Here is a 21,220-nt window from a genome sequence, read left to right as displayed (position 1 = left end):
AAAATTGTAGAAATAGTTTAGCATTTTAATTAAAAACTTTTGCAAAAAAAATTAAATAATTTGTTTTAAATATAGCTAGTATTTGTTGTTTTATTTAAATAAATTTTTTTTCTTTTTCAATAAATTCTAAAAAATGTATTATACCAGCTGTAAAACTGTCATGTTTCTTAAAGGGAAAGTCATTCTTTATATGAATTTGTTCAATGTAAATACATGTAAGAGGAATTTAAGCAATTTAAACTTTTTCCTTAAAGTTTTTTTTTTGTTGAAATAAAACAAATGTTTTAAACAAGTTTTCGATATTAACGCGATATTTATACTTTTTTTCAAGAAGTTATTACTTTATGGCAATTATCTTATTGCCGCATTTGTTATTTGTTTGTACTTGTTTTTCTTGTATTTTAATTTGAAGTTTTTTTTTTTCTTTTAAAACTTTTTTCATTTATTTGTTAGACAGACTTAGAGGAATAAGGGTGGGCCAAATAAAGAGATTTACTATAACATATTATTTTCTAAAATAGGCCTAATCCCTTGTAAAAATGCCACTTTTCGAACATCCTAGAATTATATTTAATATCAAACTTTATTTCATTTCCAATTTACCATAAATCTTGGTTTATTATTAATGTGTGTATTAGTGTATACATATAAACATACATACATACATATGTATGTATTTTCTGATTGCCAGATTACTGTTTAGATTTCCTTATGTTTCCGGTACTGGATTAAAATCTTTTTTTAACAAATTCCCAATGTATCTTTTTGAGTTTGTTTGACGTAATAAAATAAGTAAATTTTGGAACTAGAAATATTTACATATGTATGTGTAAATATACAAATCACAAATTTCTACAATATTGGTATTAACAGATCAAAACATACATACATATGTATATGCTTAGACGATTAGGAGAAAGAAAAAAATAAAATTTTCCCTCAAATATCTAAAAGATTTTTCCTTAGTTTCATTTAAATATATTGATTTTTTTCGACTTCCAACAAGAAGCAATTAATTCAGATTACAAATATTGCTTTGACAACTGTGTGATATTTGCAAATAGATTTAATTCCCAGTGAAATATTCAATACAACATTAATAACGTGCAGTTGAGACATTTTTCTATAGAGCGGTGTGTAGTGCTATAGAAAAGGGCAGTGTCTGTTGTAGATCAACTGTGGACAGGTTTACCTCAGTGTCATATGTATACTGTTTTCTATAGAGCAGTATTCATTATATGAAGTTGTCTGCTGTAGACAATTTTCTATAGAATAGTTTATACTGTTGGGATTTGTCTATAGAACAGTGCTTTAGACAAAATAATGCCTGTTAGGGACAGTCTTCTATAAAACAGTTGTATCTTTAGACTGACAGTTGCTATGTTATAGTGTCAATAGACTTGTCTATAGTCCAGACTACAGACTTGCCTATAATCTTGACTACAGTCTTGTCTATAGTTTTGTCTATAGTCTTGTCTATAGTCTTGTCTATAGTCTTGTCTATAGTCTTGTCTATAGTCTTGTCCATAGTCTTGTCTATAGTCTTGTCTTTAATCTTATCTATAGTTTTGTCTATAGTAGAGACTATAGTCTTGTCTATAGTCCAGACTGTAACATTCCCTATAGACTTCACATAGTCCAGACTGTAGTCTTGTGTATTGTCCGGAATATAGTTTTATCTATAGACTTGTCTATAGTCTAGAATATTGACTTGCTCAGACTATTGTCTTGTCTACAGTCCAGACTATTGTCTTGTCTATAGTCCAGACTATAGTCTTGTCTATAGTCCAGGCTATAGTCTTGTCTATAGCCCTGACTATAGTCTTGTCGATAATCCAGTCTATAGTCCAGACTATAGTCTTGTCTATAGTCCAGACTATAGTATATAAGCTTGTCTATATTCTTGTCTATAGCCCAGACTATAGTCTTATCTATAGAGCAGACTATAGTCTTGTCTTTAGTCCAGACTAAAGTCTTGTCTATAGTCCAGACTATAGTCTTTTCTATACTCCAGACTATAGTCTTGTCGATAATCCGGTCTATAGTCTTGCCTATAGTCCAGACTATAGTATATAGACTTGTCTATATTCTTGTCTATAGCCCAGACCATAATCTTGTCTATAGTGCAGACTATAGTCTTGTCTTTAGTCCAGACTAAAGTCTTGTCTATAGTCCATACTATAGTCTTGTCTTTACTCCAGACTATAGTCTTGTCTATAGTCCAGAATATAGTATTGCCTGTAGCCCAGACTATATTCCTGAGTATAGACTTGTCCAGACTATAGTCTAGGCTATAGTCTTGTCTATAGTCTTGTCTAAAGTCCAGACTATTCTTGTCTATAGTGCAGACTATAGTCTTGTTTGTATTCCAGACTATAGATCTTTGTATAGTTCAGACTATAGTTTTGTCTATAGACTTTTCTATAGTCTTGTTTATAGACTTGTCTATAGTACAGACTCTAGTCCTGTCTAAAGCAAGTAGTGTTGTCTGAGGATTTGTCTATAGTCCAGAATATAGTCTTGTGTGTCTATAGTCCAGACTAGTCTGAAGACTTGTAATTTTAATAAAATTTTATAATGTTGAAAAAAATTGTATTGGATTTTTATCAGAAGTTTATTTGTTCGCTGGGACAACGATGTCCCTCCGATTGCAGAAGCTATAACTAGTCATACAATTACATGTTCATTATTTAATTTTCGTTTTTTCTTTATTTCTATAACATGCAAATATTTCTCGTCTGTCTGACAAATTTATGACACAAACATTTTAAATTGTATGGGTTAACAGAAATTTTTAACTGATTTTTAGAAAAGGGAAATGAAAACTGACAAGTTTTTGCTATGGCAACTTGTCTGTCAATTAAAATTCAAAATTGCATTTCTAATGTGGAAGTAAATACGAAAATAAAATTATTGGAAAAATTTACACCCAAACAAAAGTAATTTGTAGATAATTAGCAGTAGGAGTGACTTTTGTGAAATGCTATGAAGGAGGAGGATTTTTGATGGATTGCTAGACAAAATAAATAAAAATAGTTTTCAAGGAAAAATGTTAACCAATTAAGGATTTAAAAATAAAAATAATGTTTTAGAGAAAGTATCATTTAAGGATCTTGGGTCATCCCTATGTATGCTTGAATTAATTGTAAATTCTTCATTAGTTAAATAGTTAGTTTTTAATTAGTTTTGCCAAATTTTTTATAAACATTTTTACTAAATATAATGCTATAAATTTTTAATCAAAGACCTCTTGACGTCAATATGTCAAGTAGCTGTGTTCTACACATTCTAAATGAAAACACTCTTCTCGGAACCAATTTAATTTTGAAATGTTTAAGGATTGTACAGAAAAAAACTCCTGCTAACAGTTTTTGGTGTCATTAGTAATAATCCTGCCTGTGTCATTTGTTATTCAAGTGAATTTTATTTTCAATTGCAACTTCAATAAAGTAATTTTAGTTGAGTAGCAGCAGACATGTCATGACGTCTCGATAGCTGTTACTAGTACTTGCACCCAAGTGGTATGTGCAATATTAGAGCTACTAGTACAATATGCAAATACTATTTAGAGTCAAAAAGAGAAGAATTGGAAAATAAAAGAGAATCACTTTGAAAATTTCTATGCCAAAAACAAGTTTTTCACAAAGTAGAAAGAAGAAAAAAATTTCTTGGAAATTTTTGTTTTAAACTGTTTCACTTTTCATTTTGTTTTAAGCGGAAATTGTGAACATTTTTATCATTTCAAAATTTATTGCATTCCAAAAACTAGCCCACTCACTCTCGTTTTCTTTATAGCCAGAGGTGTTTGCTATTTTAGCTGTTTTAGCAATGTGTCATGTTAAATTTAGTCAAACATTTTTCAATTTTTTTTAAAGCATACTTTTCTTTATAATTGCAATTGAAACTTGACAGCTAGTTAGAAAACATACGCTTTCTCCTATAGACGATTGGCTGCTGCATTTTGCTGTCGTTTTCTATGAACAGCTCTAGGCAGTTTTCGGCAGATCAATATATCGTCTAGATAGGTCTCTAATAAAGCAGTGTCTGATTATTAGTTCTAACTAACTAACTAACTAACTAACTAACTAACTAACTACTAACTAACTAACTAACTAACTAACTAACTAACTAACTAACTAACTAACTACTAACTAACTAACTAACTAACTAACTAACTAACTAACTAACTAACTAACTAACTAACTAACTAACTAACTAACTACTAACTAACTAACTAACTAACTAACTACTAACTAACTAACTAACTAACTAACTAACTAACTAACTAACTAACTAACTAACTAACTAACTAACTAACTAACTAACTAACTAACTAACTAACTAACTAACTAACTAACTAACTAACTAACTAACTAACTAACTAACTAACTACTAACTAACTAACTAACTAACTAACTAACTAACTAACTAACTAACTAACTAACTAACTACTAACTAACTAACTAACTAACTAACTAACTACTAACTAACTAACTAACTAACTAACTAACTAACTAACTAACTAACTAACTAACTAACTAACTAACTAACTAACTAACTAACTACTAACTAACTAACTAACTACTAACTAACTAACTAACTAACTAACTAACTAACTAACAACTAACTAACTAACTAAACTAATACTACTAACCTAACTAACTAACTAACTACAACTAACTAACTAACTAACTACTAACTAACTAACTAACTAACCTAACTACTACTAACTAGCTACTAACTAACTAACTAACTACTAACTAACTAACTAACTAAACTAACTACTAACTAACTAACTAACTAACTAACTACTAACTAACTAACTAACTAACTACTAACTAACTAACTAACTAACTACTAACTAACTACTAACTAACTAACTAACTAACTAACTAACTAACTACTAACTAACTAACTAACTAACTAACTAACTAACTAACTAACTAACTAACTACTAACTAACTAACTAACTAACTAACTAACTACTAACTAACTAACTAACTAACTAACTAACTAACTACTAACTACTAACTAACCTAACTAACTAACTAACTAACTAACTAACTACTAACTAACTAACTAACTAACTAACTAACTAACTAACTAACTAACTAACTAACGAACTAACTAACTAACTAACTAACTAACTAACTAACTAACTAACTAACTAACTACTAACTACTAACTAACTAACTAACTAACTAACTAACTAACTAACTAACTAACTAACTAACTAACTAACTAACTAACTAACTAACTAACTAACTAACTAACTAACTAACTACTAACTAACTAACTAACTAACTAACTAACTAACTAACTAACTAACTAACTAACTAACTAACTAACTAACTAACTAACTAACTAACTAACTACTAACTAACTAACTAACTAACTACTAACTAACTAACAACTAACTAACTAACTAACTAACTAACTAACTAACTAACTAACTAACTAACTAACTAACTACTAACTAACTACTAACTACTAACTAACTAACTAACTAACTAACTAACTAACTACTAACTAACTAACTAACTAACTAACTAACTAACTAACTAACTAACTAACTAACTAACTAACTAACTAACTAACTACTAACTACTACTAACTAACTAACTAACTAACTAACTAACTAACTAACTAACTAACTAACTAACTAACTAACTAACTACTACTAACTAACTAACTAACTAACTAACTAACTAACTAACTAACTAACTAACTAACTAACTAACTAACTAACTAACTAACTACTAACTAACTAACTACTAACTAACTAACTAACTAACTAACTAACTAACTAACTAACTAACTACTAACTAACTAACTAAACTAACTAACTAACTAACTACTAACTAACTAACTAACTAACTAACTACTAACTAACTAACTAACTAACTAACTAACTAACTAACTAACTAACTAACTAACTAACTAACTAACTAACTAACTAACTAACTAACTAACTACTAACTAACTAACTAACTAACTAACTAACTAACTAACTAACTAACTAACTAACTAACTAACTAACTAACTAACTAACTAACTAACTAACTAACTAACTAACTAACTAACTAACTAACTAACTAACTAACTAACTACTAACTAACTAACTAACTAACTAACTAACTAACTAACTAACTAACTAACTAACTAACTAACTAACTAACTAACTAACTACTAACTAACTAACTAACTAACTAACTAACTAACTAACTAACTAACTAACTAACTAACTAACTAACTAACTAACTAACTAACTAACTACTAACTAACTAACTAACTACTAACTAACTAACTAACTAACTAACTAACTAACTAACTAACTAACTACTAACTAACTAACTAACTAACTAACTAACTAACTAACTAACTAACTAACTAACTAACTAACTAACTAACTAACTAACTAACTAACTAACTAACTAACTAACTACTAACTAACTACTAACTAACTAACTAACTACTAACTAACTAACTAACTACTAACTAACTAACTAACTAACTAACTAACTAACTAACTACTAACTAACTAACTAACTAACTAACTAACTAAACTAACTCCTAACTAACTACTAACTAACTAACTAACTAACTAACTAACTAACTAACTACTAACTAACTAACTAACTAACTAACTAACTAACTAACTACTAACTAACTAACTAACTAACTAACTAACTAACTAACTAACTAACTAACTAACTAACTAACTAACTAACTACTAACTAACTAACTAACTAACTACTAACTAACTAACTAACTACTAACTAACTAACTAACTAACTAACTAACTAACTAACTAACTAACTAACTAACTAACTAACTAACTAACTACTAACTAACTAACTACTAACTACTAACTAACTAACTAACTAACTAACTAACCTAACTAACTAAACTAACTAACTAAACTAACCTAACTACAACTAACTAACTAACTACTAACTAACTAACTAACTAACTAACTAACTAACTAACTAACTAACTAACTAACTAACTAAATAACTAACTAACTACCTAACTAACTGACTGACTAACTAACTAAGTGGTGTCATGTGTACTACTTTAACCAAAGATATTCCACCCATTAAAACATATTTCAGATATGAGGCGGCGCTTACAGCCGAACGTCTCTTTACTTTAGGTGAACTAGCCAAAAGTGGTTATAGGACACGTCATCAATGTATACTTGACACATTGGAATACCAAATACAGAATATGTCGGAAACTTTGAAACGCTGATCCCAGATAGAATGTCTTGGTCAAGCGGAAAACTAGTAGAGCAAATACCAGAAGGAATCCGTTATTATACGGATGGGGGATAAAGTGGGCCTGGGGCTCTTTATTGAAGACCCAGAAACACCGTTTACCTAATCATAAGACAAACTTTCGGACAGAAGTTCGAGCAATAACGGAATGTGTAAATTGGATTAGAATAAATATGGCGCCCACGGCCCTTAATATATTCACCGACAGCCAGAGGGCAATTAGGGCGATATCAGGTGATAGAATTAAATCTAAGACCGTATTGCATTGTAAAAAAGCTTTAACTGACTACTCTCTCAGAGGTAAGGTTTTCATCATATGGCTACCAGGACACTCGGGAGTAGTCGGCAACATTCCGGCTTTAAAGGGAAGGGAGCTCGAGGCAGTTAACCTGACAAACGCAAAAGCATTCTACGCAACAAAAGCTGAACTAAAAATATGGGTGATAAAATCCCATAAGGCCTCTTGGAATAATGAAACGGTGGGTAGAACCGCAAAGATCCTGTGGGGTGACCCTGATGAGAACAAGACAAGAAATCTCCTCAAAATGAGAAGGTGTGAAGTTAGTATGATGGTACGTATTCTGAGTGGACACACAGGATTACGAGCACATCTATACAAAATTGGCCGTGAGGATTCAGAGGAATGTAGAGCATGTGGAGAGGACCGTGAAACTCTGCAGCACTTTCTTTGCCACTGCCAGGAATTCGTCGAAGTTAGATCCAAGTATCTTGGAAGTGATATTATTCCGGAAATAACATTCCTGACTAACACTGATTTCGGGATTCTAGCTTTTATTGTTTGGATTACCTTTATTAAGGATCTAGCATAAACTATATACCTATGTATGTATATACTTTTGTGGATCTATGAGTAAAATTTCGATGTATTACAAACGGTATGAGAAATTCAATATACATATCACCATCTTCTTTGATAATAGGTATACAAATTTTAAATGTTGTCATTTAATTGTGATTAGATTAGTGCAAAACAAAATGACAACTATTTTCTATTTCTGCATAAATTAATGTCGGCATTAGAAATTTTATTTTAGGCCTCTGACTATATCCCTGCCATGACAGTCAGTCAGTCCGCATGCAATTTCTAATGTGTGTTTTCATGTTGTCAAAAAACTATAAATATTTTTAGTTCAACGTATTTTGCATTTATTTGCTCTCACTCGTAAACGACCTTGTGCCACTTGTTAGAAATTTTGTCACAGACACAATTCTTGCAACATGATGTTGTAACATTTATTAATAAAAAATATGCTTGTTTTTTATTGTGTCGTAATTTTGAGGCACTTAATTTTGTGCAGTTTTTTTTTCATACTAGAAAATTAATTACTTTTATCGTGTGCTGTCACATAATCATTTTTACAGAAAGATTTTTAGTTATTTAATTTAATTTAAATCTCATTTATTCATTTAAAAAAAATACTTAAACAAAATTTATTTTAATTAATAATTAATTAATTTACCTTTCTTTTTATTTCTTTATTTCCAGGTAAGCGTCAATTCCTTGTTTAATAAGAAATAAGGTAAATTTTAATTAATTATTTATATTATGACCTTAAAATTGTCTTATAATAAGCCATGGAAAATATGTCTTTTATAGAACAGTGTCTTCTGTGGAAAATTTCTATATTAATTTAATTAATATTATTATGTTTAATTATAAATTAGAAAAGGAAAAGGGTTTCGTATTATAAACGAAATTTTCGTAAATATTACGAAAAAAGTACTAGCGATTGTCTTCGTTAGACATTTTTCTATAGAAATTTGTCTTGTGTAGACAGTTTTCTAGAGAAAATTGTCTTCTGTATATAGGATTCTTCTGTAAACAGTTTTCCACAAAAAATTGTCTTCAATATACAGTTAGAATAGAAAATTGTCTTTGTTATACAGTTTTCTATAGAAAATGGTCTTCTGTACACAGTTTTCTATAGAAAATGGTCTTATGTAGACAATTTTCTAAAGAAAAATTTCTCCTGTAAACTGTTTTCTATAGAAAATTGTCTTCTGTATACAGGATTCTTCTGTAAACAGTTTTCTACAGGAAACTGTCTTCAGTATACAGTTAGATTTGAAAATAGTCTTTGGTATACAGTTTTCTATAGAAAATAGTCTTCTGTACACGGTTTTCTATAGAAAATGGTCTTTTGTAGACAGTTTTCTAAAGAAAAATTTCTTCTGTTTTATGTAAACAGTTTTCTATAGAAAATTGTCTTTTGCAAACAGTTTTCTATAGAGAACTGTTTCCTATAAAAAGTTTTCTCAAGAAAATTATCTTCTGTAGACAGTTTTCTATAGAGAATTGTCTTCTGTAGACAGTTTTCTTTTGAAAATTGTCTTCAGTAGACAGTTTTCTATAGAATATTGTCTTCTGTATACATATTTCTATGGAAAGTTGTCTTCAGTAGTCCGTTTTCTATAGAGAATTGTCTTCTGTAGACAGTTTTCTATGGAAAATTGTCTCTTATAGAAGTTTTCTTTAGAAAATTGTCTTCTGTAGATAGTTTTCTATTGAAAATTGTCTTATGTGGACAGTTTTCTGTAGAGAACTATCTCCTATAGACGGGTTTCTATAGAAAATTGTCTTCAGTAAACAGTTTTCTATAGAAAAATGCCTTCTATAGTCAGTTTTCTACAGAAAATTGTCTTCAGTAAATAGTTTTCTATAAAAAATTGTCTTTGGTAGACAATTTTCTATAGAAAATGCTCTTCTGTAGACACTTTTTTAAAGAAAATTGTCTTTTGTAAACAGTTTTCTATACAGAATTGTGCCCTATAGATAGGTTTCTATAGAAAAGTGTATTCTTTAAACAGTTTTCTATAGAGAATTGTCTCCTATAGACAGTTTTCTATAGAAAATTGTCTTCTGTAGACAGTTTTCTGTAGAATATTGTCTCCTATAGACAGTTTTCCATAGAAAAGTGTTTTCTATAACAATTTTCTATACAGTTTCTAGAAAAGTGTCAGCCGTAGACAGTTTCTATAGAAAGTTGTCTATTCTAAACAATTTCTATAGAAAATTTTCTGCTGCAAACAGTATTCTATAGAAAATTTTCTGTGACAAACAGTTTTCTTTACAAAATTATCTATTGTTGACTGTTTGCTATAGAATTTTTTTTGATAATTTTCTATACAAAATTGTTATTATTTATCTACAGTAGACAGTTTTCTATTGCCATATTATAAAGATTTGTCTCATTACACTAGACTCTCCTAAATATATGCTACAATAATTTATATTCCCTGTTGAAGAAACCCTTTTTGTTATTAAACAAATAATAATTATGTCAACTAATTATAAATTTATATTGTTTTTATGATTTTTTTTTGTAAACAATAGAAATCCTTTGTAATAAATTTAACCTGCTTTACACATTCTTAAAATTTTAGTTTGAGATAATATTTAAACGTGGTGGGTGGTTGTGGGTGTCTATGTATTGCTATTGCAGAATTTAAACACTTAATTAAACAACACAAAAAAGAAAAGCTTGGTTTTTCATTTGTACCTACGTTTTTTTATTCTTAGAGAAAAACAACAAAACACCTCATTTGTATAACAAAAGTACATTTTGCTGTAACAGTTGTAGCATTTTTTAATTTATGTAGTTTTTGTTTTGTTTGCAAAAACCCACATACACATTTAAAGAAACGTAACAGTTTTTACCCATCTCACGCCTCTATACAGGAATAGGGTATTATACGTTTGATCTGAAGTTTGTAACACATAAAAATCGCTTTAGAGTGGTCTCCTGAGATAATTAAACTGTGTCCGTCACTCTTGTTTTTGTAATCAAAGTATGTATGAACCTAATATTAGTACCAGTCAATATGGATGTCAATACCAACCTCTTGATATACATAAAACATCTATTGATAAACCCAGTTAAAACTTGTAGCGAAAGGGTTAAAGTCAGTACTTGACACCCAGTCCTCAAGCCGGATATATACTAAATCGGCTCAGAAAATGAGTCTTAATCCTACGAAAATTATTGGCCTTTATTTATGTTTGATTTGGTCTTTTATTTCTGGAGTTAGTTAGTTAGTTAGTTAGTTAGTTAGTTAGTTAGTTAGTTAGTTAGTTAGTTAGTTAGTTAGTTAGTTAGTTAGTTAGTTAGTTAGTTAGTTAGTTAGTTAGTTAGTTAGTTAGTTAGTTAGTTAGTTAGTAGTTAGTTAGTTAGTTAGTTAGTTAGTGTTAGTTAGTTAGTAGTAGTAGTTAGTTAGTTAGTTAGTTAGTTAGTTAGTTAGTAGTTAGTAGTGTTAGTAGTTAGTAGTTAGTTAGTTAGTTAGTTAGTTAGTTAGTTAGTTAGTTAGTAGGTAGTTAGTTAGTTAGTTAGTTAGTTAGTTAGTTAGTAGTTGTAGTTAGTTAGTTAGTTAGTTAGTTAGTAGTTAGTTAGTTAGTTAGTAGTTAGTAGTTAGTTAGTTAGTTGGTTATTTAGTAGTTTAGTTAGTTAGTTAGGTATTTAGTTAGTTAGTTAGTTAGTAGTTAGTTAGTTAGTTAGTTAGTTAGTTAGTTAGTTAGTTTGTTAGTTGTAGGTAGTTAGTTAGTTAGTTTAGTTAGTAGTAGTTAGTTAGTAGTAGTTAGTTAGTTAGTTAGTTAGTTAGTTAGTTAGTTAGTTAGTTAGTTAGTTAGTTAGTTAGTAGTTAGTTAGTTAGTAGTTAGTTAGTTAGTTAGTTAGTTAGTTAGTTAGTTAGGTAGTTAGTTAGTTAGTTAGTTAGTTAGTTAGTAGTTAGTTAGTTAGTTAGTTAGTTAGTTAGTTAGTTAGTTAGTTAGTTAGTTAGTAGTTAGTTAGTTAGTTAGTTAGTTAGTTAGTTAGTTGGTTATTAGTTAGTTAGTTAGTTAGTTAGTTAGTATTAGTTAGTAGTTAGAGTTAGTTAGTTAGTTAGTTAGTTAGTTAGTTAGTTAGTTTGTTAGTTGTTGTTAGTAGTTAGTAGTTAGTAGTTAGTTAGTTAGTTAGTAGTTAGTTAGTTAGTTAGTTAGTTAGTTAGTTAGTTAGTTAGTTAGTTAGTTAGTTAGTTAGTTAGTTAGTAGTTAGTTAGTTAGTTAGTTAGTAGTAGTTAGTTAGTTAGTAGTTAGTTAGTTAGTAGTTAGTTAGTTAGTTAGTTAGTTAGTAGTTAGTTAGTTAGTTAGTTAGTAGTTAGTAGTAGTTAGTTAGTAGTTAGTTAGTTAGTTAGTTAGTTAGTTAGTTAGTTAGTTAGTTAGTTAGTTAGTTAGTAGTAGTTATGTTAGTTAGTTAGTTAGTTAGTAGTTTAGTTAGTTTAGTTAGTTAGTTAGTTAGTTAGTAGTTAGTTAGTTAGTTAGTTAGTTAGTTAGTTTAGTTAGTTAGTTAGTTAGTTAGGTATTTAGTTAGTTAGTTAGTTAGTTAGTTAGTTTAGGTTAGGTATTTAGTTAGTTAGTTAGTTAGTTAGTTAGTTAGTTAGTTAGTTAGTTAGTTAGTAGTTAGTTAGTTAGTTAGTTTAGTAGTTGATTTAGTTAGTTAGTTAGTTAGTTAGTTAGTTAGTTAGTTAGTTAGTAGTTAGTTAGTTAGTTAGTTAGTTAGTTAGTTAGTTAGTTAGTTAGTTAGTTAGTTGTAGGTTAGTTAGTTAGTAGTTAGTTAGTTAGTAGTTAGTTAGTTAGTTAGTTAGTTAGTTAGTTAGTTAGTTAGTTAGTAGTTAGTTAGTTAGTTAGTTAGTTAGTTAGTTAGTTAGTTAGTTAGTTAGTTAGTTAGTTAGTTAGTTAGTTAGTTAGTTAGTAGTTAGTTAGTTAGTTAGTTAGTTAGTTAGTTAGTTAGTTAGTAGTTAGTTAGTTAGTTAGTTAGTTATTTAGTTAGTTAGTTAGTTAGTAGTTAGTTAGTTAGGTATTTAGTTAGTTAGTTAGTTAGTTAGTTAGTTAGTTAGTAGTTAGTTAGTTAGTTAGTTAGTTAGTTAGTTAGTTAGTTAGTTAGTTAGTTAGTTAGTTAGTTAGTTAGTTAGTTAGTTAGTTAGTTAGTTAGTTAGTTAGTTAGTTAGTTAGTTAGTTAGTAGTTAGTTAGTTAGTTAGTTAGTTAGTTAGTTAGTTAGTTAGTTAGTTAGTTAGTTAGTTAGTTAGTTAGTTAGTTAGTTAGTAGTTAGTTAGTTAGTTAGTTAGTTAGTTAGTTAGTTAGTTAGTTAGTTAGTTAGTTAGTTAGTTAGTTAGTTAGTTAGTTAGTTAGTTAGTTAGTTAGTTAGTTAGTAGTTAGTTAGTTAGTTAGTTAGTTAGTTAGTTAGTTAGTTAGTTAGTTAGTTAGTTAGTTAGTTAGTTAGTTAGTAGTTAGTTAGTTAGTTAGTTAGTTAGTTAGTTAGTTAGTTAGTTAGTTAGTTAGTTAGTTAGTTAGTTAGTTAGTTAGTTAGTTAGTTAGTTAGTTAGTTAGTTAGTTAGTTAGTTAGTTAGTTAGTTAGTTAGTTAGTTAGTTAGTTAGTTAGTTAGTTAGTTAGTTAGTTAGTTAGTTAGTTAGTTAGTTAGTTAGTTAGTTAGTTAGTTAGTTAGTTAGTTAGTTAGTTAGTTAGTTAGTTAGTTAGTTAGTTAGTTAGTTAGTTAGTTAGTTAGTTAGTTAGTTAGTTAGTTAGTAGTTAGTTAGTTAGTTAGTTAGTTAGTTAGTAGTTAGTTAGTTAGTTAGTTAGTTAGTTAGTTAGTTAGTTAGTTAGTTAGTTAGTTAGTTAGTTAGTTAGTTAGTTAGTAGTTAGTTAGTTAGTTAGTTAGTTAGTTAGTTAGTTAGTTAGTTAGTTAGTTAGTTAGTTAGTAGTTAGTTAGTTAGTTAGTTAGTTAGTTAGTTAGTTAGTTAGTAGTTAGTTAGTTAGTTAGTTAGTTAGTTAGTTAGTTAGTTAGTTAGTTAGTTAGTTAGTTAGTAGTTAGTTAGTTAGTAGTTAGTTAGTTAGTTAGTTAGTTAGTTAGTTAGTTAGTTAGTTAGTTAGTTAGTTAGTTAGTTAGTTAGTTAGTTAGTTAGTTAGTTAGTTAGTTAGTTAGTTAGTTAGTTAGTTAGTTAGTTAGTTAGTTAGTTAGTTAGTTAGTTAGTTAGTTAGTTAGTTAGTTAGTTAGTTAGTTAGTTAGTTAGTTAGTTAGTTAGTTAGTTAGTTAGTTAGTTAGTTAGTTAGTTAGTTAGTTAGTTAGTTAGTTAGTTAGTTAGTTAGTTAGTTAGTTAGTAGTTAGTTAGTTAGTTAGTTAGTTAGTTAGTTAGTTAGTTAGTTAGTTAGTTAGTTAGTTAGTTAGTAGTTAGTTAGTTAGTTAGTTAGTTAGTTAGTTAGTTAGTTAGTTAGTTAGTTAGTTACTTAGTTAGTTAGTTAAAACCCACTTGTAATATGTGTTTGTCCAGGGGTTATAAGCAATTCGTCATAACCGACTACAGCCTTTTTATTTGTAGTTAAATATTGTCGTTATTATTGCTGCCATTGTCAGTGTTATTGTTGTTATGTACATTCTTGTTGCTAATGTTTTTGTTGTTTTCGCTGTCGTTGTTGTTGTGACAATTGTTCTTTAAATATTTTAGATGGTCTTGTTCTGTAGTGTCTTGTAATTTGTGAAGTGTTGATACACAAAAGCAGATAAAGTTAAAGCATACAAAGAATGAAATACTTAAAGACATACAACGAGGCAGTCAGACATACCGACAAACAAAGTGACATAAATACTTGTGTAATTTATAAACATATAAATGAAATAATAAAAAAAAATTAAAACGAAAAAGTTTGTACTAAATTTCTCAAAAATAGACGTTCTAACAGTGTGGCTTTTATGAAATGTTACAAATTTCGAACATGATATAAAAACATGTGATAAACTAAAGTCGATTAAGCTTGACTATACGAAAACCTAGACCAACTTGGATTCTAGGACACTTCAGAATTAGTTGTGGTGAGTTATTTTTATCCAATTATACAACAATTTTTACCTTAGTAGCTGCTCAGGTTAATTGTGAACCGATTTCTATAGATTTTCATATAACAATTTTTGAAATTTGGTTTAAAAATTTAGATTCATATAAAATTATATAAAAATTTTTATAATATTTATAGAATCAGGCGGATGGACAGACGTTGTATAATTATTATAGAAAATCATTCTGAGTCTATACTTTAGGGTATCACCATAGGCGTATTACCAACAGTAGTGCACTGAGGGTTTACCCAATATAATTTCTTTTCACAACTATGAAGACAATTATATTATTTTTTATTACAAAAACTTTTTGTTTTTTTATTCTTGTGTATATTTTTATTGTTTCTACTTTCTTGAAATATTTGTTAAAAAAAACCCAAAGTTTTTATTAAGTGCTAAAGAAACATATGTAGTAGAACTTAAAAAATAAGAAATAACACGATTTAACAAAATGTTATAATATCTTTTATTAGGGCTCAAAAAGAAGAAATTAAAATAAATTATATATAAATGTAATGTGGTTTTTGAGTTTATCAAAGAAACAGTTGTTACAGAAACTTGGACCAATTTTGCTGATTTTAATTAATAAACTTCATGAAAGCATGTCCGATTGATTTATTAAAGATTGGAATTCTGTAGATATCTAAGGTATTCAGAAAATTTATTTCAACAGACAGACATAGCTTAATTGACTCTGCTTTCTATAAGGATTTATAACGTTTTCCATAGACTAATTAGAAGACTACATACTGGACTTTTAAGTAGTCTAGTGCAGCAATCTATTACACATATTTTGACCTTCCTGGTACATCGATTAATTAAAATGTCAAAAAATTAAATGAAAATATTTCACCATTTTCTTTGCTCGCTAAACAATTGACATAAACATTTCACAGGTTTATTACAGACAATTAAATCAATAGGTATTTAGATGACAGCTGGCAGGTTACTCAATTAAAAGGCTAAAATCAATCGATGTTGTATTAACTGTGTTGTATAATAAAACTAGCATACCCTGGGTGCTTCGCTACCCTTACTTGAATTAAATACATACAAAATTTTTTTTTTATTTCTATAGAAAACTAGCATACCCTGGGTGCTTCGCTACTCTAACCAAAATTAAATTCATACAAAATTTTGTTTACTTTTATAGAAAATTAAAATTGATTAAAAATTTGTTTAATGTTTCAGTTTTTTACGTTCAATATAACGTGAATAAATTCGCATTCAGTAAGAAGCTTGTATTTTTGGTCTCATTCGTATAGTTTCTACATTATAGAAAATTTCGAAAGTACTATTTGAATAAAGTACTATAAAATACCTCTTATAGATTCTCATTTAATCAAAAAATACCATCGGAGAAACAAAAAAGTACAAAAATCTCCCTCAATAAATTCTCATTTAATAAGGACGGTGTGTCATGTGTTCCGGTTAACCATTATAGAGAATCCAAAAGGTACCATTTGAAGAATGGAAAAGTACCAAAGAGTTCCCACTTACAGAATATTACTCAGTCAAGACCATGTATGTTAAAATTTATGTTCCTAGGTTTAATATTTTAGAAAATTCAAAAAGTACCATTTATGAGATAAAAAGTACTAAAAAGTTCTCTCTTAAAGAATCTTATTCAATGAGGGCCGCGTATGTTTAATAATCATGAGTTTTGAATTGATATTATAGAACATACAAAGGTATCATTTGAAGAAAGAAAAAGTGCCAAAAATGGAATAAATTCCACCTTAGTGGAAAGTACTAATAAAAATAGTACAATTTTTCCCCTTTCCGTATTTAAATCTATATATCACAGATAAAACTCAAACGATTGAAATCAGCATTCATTTGTTCCATTTTGTGTGAGTAAATAAACTACCTTTTCAAATTTTATAAAAATTGACTCAATGAGTTTGAATAAAATTAAATTTCCCGTTTTTCCCCTTTTTGGTATTTTTTTTTTCCCCAGTGAAATAGCAAAAATTTTATTACAATAAATATTACAGAGTTAGTCCGTAATTTAATAGGAATAATAATTCAATAAACCGAAAAAGTTTTCTTAATGTGCTAAAAACAAGTACCATAAATACAGTTTTCTCCCTTTTACACCCAAAAAGGACTGAATTAAAAAAAAAAGTACGAAACAGGTGTCTCATAATTTTGGGAAATGCGTCCAAAATATTTATAAAAATTTTATTATGTTAATTAGTTCAAAAGTTATAAAGGGCCAAAAAAGGTACCAAAATCATCTTTGTTACACATTTTTACCCCTTAAAAGTACGAATTTCAAAAAAGTACCAGATACCCATCTGTTCATTTTAAGAGTAGATACAGGTTCATTTAAAATGTTTCTTGTATCACTCATATTGTGTAAGATAATTAAGAAAATCTGTTTTACCCGTTTTTCCCCTTTTTTAACCGTAAATGTACAAATGTCCAAAAATCCCTACTTAGTGGATCTACATAACCAAAAACACATCTACTGTCAAAATTTCATGATTCTAGGTTCAGCCGTTTGTGCTGTGCGATGATGAATCAGTCAGTCAGTAACGCTACTCTTTTACGTATATATATATAATATAGATAAATTAAATGATGATGATTGCAAATAAATTTTCTGCCTACAACATGTTGCAAAAACATATTCCTCGATAGAAGAAGAGCAAATAGAAGAATTATAAAATAACATTTTTTGTATTTTTGCTATAAAAAAATTTTAATTGCATATTTTAATTAATAATCTTCAAACGTGTTTTTCTAATCTACTCAATTAGTAGCGAAGTCCTTTTATTTATGAGTTTTTCAGATGAGATTTCTGTTTAACTACAACTGGCACGTTTCCTCAGAGATAAGGAGAAGGAAAAGGCGTTAATTTAGTGGGTTGATTTTGTACAGTTCTGACATGTTTTCATCGAAGTTAGACCAAGCATATGAAATTGCAATGGAATGTTTTGTGTGTTTATTTTCAGATCAGGAAGAGTGTGGGTATTAAAATTATATAATCCGTATATGTTTTATTAAGCGACATTTGGAAGTACATTTTTATGAGAGCTATGATCAATTATGGATGGAATGAATCTCTATTTTTGTCCATTTAGGTAATTTTTGGAAATCATCTTATATGGGAGGTTTGACCAATTATGAACCGCATAGCAATATGGGAGCTATGTGGGTCGATACAGATCTATGTTGGTAATATGATTTCCTAATCAGGTGATAAAATTAAATCTAAGACCGTATTAGATTGTACGATAGCTTTAACCGAATACTCATCCAGAGGTAAGGTTTACATCCTATGGGTATCAGGCCACTCGGTAATAGTCGGCAACGAAAGAGCGAATGTAATATTTTTAAAGGGAAGCGAGCTCGGGAGGTAGTTAACCGGACAAACTCAAAACCATTCGTCGCAACAAAAGCTGAATTAAAAATATGGATGAGAGAATCCCATAAGACCTCTTGGAATAATGAAACGGTGGGTAGAACCTATGGGTTGACCCTGATGAGAACAAGATAAGAAATCTTCTGAAAATGAGCAAGTCCGAGGTTAGTATGATGGTACGTATTCTAAGTGGACACACAGGATTACTAGCACATCTATACAAAATTGGATGTGCGGATTCAGACGAATGTAAATTGTATTAAAAAGAACACAACAGGCCCGATAGTGGCCTAGGTGTATTTCTTCGGATTTGATGAAGTCAACATAACCTAACCTATTGCCTTAATTCCGAAATATTTTAAGAATTTGTTGAAAAAAGTGAAGAGGGGTTATGGGGTCAAGGGCAAATATGAGCCTTTCCTTATAAATTTTTGGTAGAAGGATTAACGTCTACATTAAAATTATTTACATAAAATTACATCGTTGTATTAGTATTTATAAGTGAATTTTGACATTCAGGTCATTTTCTCAAGGGGCTTTGTATGGGACTCAAGTGAGGCCCGCTTATTACGAAAATCGGCAGTATCATTTATACTTATATAAAACTAAGTCCTGATGATTTTTGTAGACAAAGAAGAACATTTAACATAATTATGAACTCAAAAGCTGTTTTTGGGGGTCATGGTTGTATGGGGGCTAGGCTAAATTATAGACCGATTTTAGCCATTTTCAATAGGCTTTGTCCTTGGGCCAAATTTCATTAAATTATCTTGAAAATTGCGACCTTTAGCGTACGCACAAGGTTTACATGGACACACAGACGAACGGACATAGCTAAATCGACTCAGAAAGTAATTCCGAGCCGATTGGTATACTTTAAGGTTAGTGTATATTCCAGCTATAGTGGTGTATGGTATAACTACTTACTTAACTCTTTATTTGCAATTGAATGTGGTAAGTACTTACTTAACAACCTATTTATAAGCGAGCGTGGTAGTTTCATTACTACATTACTCCCCTTCCTCGTCAACCTCTTCTTAAGTATTTTATAACGGATCTCTCATGAAAATTTCAAAAAATTACAAGAATAATGACAAGTTTACCACCTTGCTAGAGGGTATAATAAATAACCCTGACCATGTGTGTGGCCACAATGTGAAAGTGAATGCATTGAATTGTCTTAATAGGTCATTACTACACAGTGTGTGCCTAAAATCATGCAAAGCTTATTTAGAATTAAAACACTTGCATGTGTTAAGGCGGATTACCTTGTTATGCATTCATGTTAAGTGTAATTTTAATATAATAATTTCATTATATTTACATTTATATAAAGTAATAAACTTAAAAACATGAGATGATCCCTGCCAAACTTTAAATTTAAACAGTGACTTACTTTAAAAGTAAAATTTCTTTTTAACATATTTTTTTTCCTTGTCATATACATATTAAATTCAATTTTATGCAAAAATAATTTTCTTCAACCTAAACAACATATTGCTAAACTTTAAATAATTTCATATTCCAGGCCATACACACACACACACTTAACCCCTATTTTTTTTTAAACATACACATATTTTTTATTAATATTTTTCTTAACTCTGAAATCTTTATGACACTTGAAGGCATAAGGCGTAACATTTTACTTAACAAACTTATTTATCTTTAACTATTTTAAAGAAAATAAATTTAATTACAAAATTTTATTCAACCAGACATAGACTGGTTTTCAATTTGCCTAAAGGCCATGATTAAATATTCGTTTACACTCTTTTGTAATGCAAAGTGTTTATCAGAAGAAGAAAAAACCCCCAGCATAAAAATCTTAAGTCAAGCAAAAAGTATGTATATTATGTAATTTATATTCTTGGAATGTAAAGCTGCCTATCTTTAGGCTGCCTACAAATATAAAATCATAGCATGCTTTTTAGGATTTTCTGTTAATCTGTTTTATAGTACAGTTTACTTGGAAAATGTGGAAAAGAGGGAGAAAAAATATATAATTTATTCATTTGATTTAACTTAACACCTGTTTCCTTTTTTTACATATTTTCAACATAAATATGGTGGGTTTGGAAGCAAACCAAACCAATCCCTTTTTTTATATATTTCCTAAGAGTGTGAACAATGATAATATTATTAAAACCCTTTTAAGCTGCATAAATCCCAAAGTTTTTTACTTCATGGCTGCTTTACAAATGGCTGAGGAAAATAAAAACGGAAGAACCTACATACATCTAACATCTAAAGCCATTTGTAACCTACACGCATTATCACTTAACACAGTTCTAACACACACACACATTAACACAATTATCATATTATTTAAAATTATTTAATTTTTTTGTTTACTATTTTGTTACCCCATTGGGTTAAATTATAAATGACTAGCTTTACTCTACCCGGCATTATATGGTGTTGTAGCACTATAATACAAATTTCATTGTTTTAGAAGAACAAATATACTTTATCCTTTGTTGAAAAGATATAGATATAGATATTTTTCAGTAAAGAAAAGTCTGGATCTGTCGCGATATACGACGCCGAATCTTATATACCCTTCACCATAGTGTGTTTTTAAACAAATTTAAATTTTTTCCCCGAAATTTTCAGATATTGTCTTAGATTTTTGCTCATATCTTTGTTAATTAGGGACCAATTTTGCTAATTTTAAATAGGAAACAT

General features: G+C 28.8%; 1 protein-coding gene across 1 annotated transcript in view; it reads left to right on the top strand.

The window, feature by feature from the left end:
• The window catches only part of LOC119611164 (sperm motility kinase 2B), an 82,181-nt gene that overhangs the window by 28,302 nt on the left and 32,659 nt on the right, over positions 1 to 21,220 (top strand). The gene's annotated exons all lie outside the window — the stretch shown is intronic.

This window comes from Lucilia sericata, unplaced genomic scaffold, assembly GCF_015586225.1.
Source record: "Lucilia sericata isolate MDLA Ls3-8-SP2 unplaced genomic scaffold, ASM1558622v1 Contig001382F_arrow, whole genome shotgun sequence".
In the NCBI taxonomy this organism is placed as follows: domain Eukaryota; kingdom Metazoa; phylum Arthropoda; class Insecta; order Diptera; family Calliphoridae; genus Lucilia; species Lucilia sericata.
The sequence above is the reverse complement of the archived record's forward strand: the minus strand, read 5'-3'. Positions and strand labels throughout refer to the sequence as shown.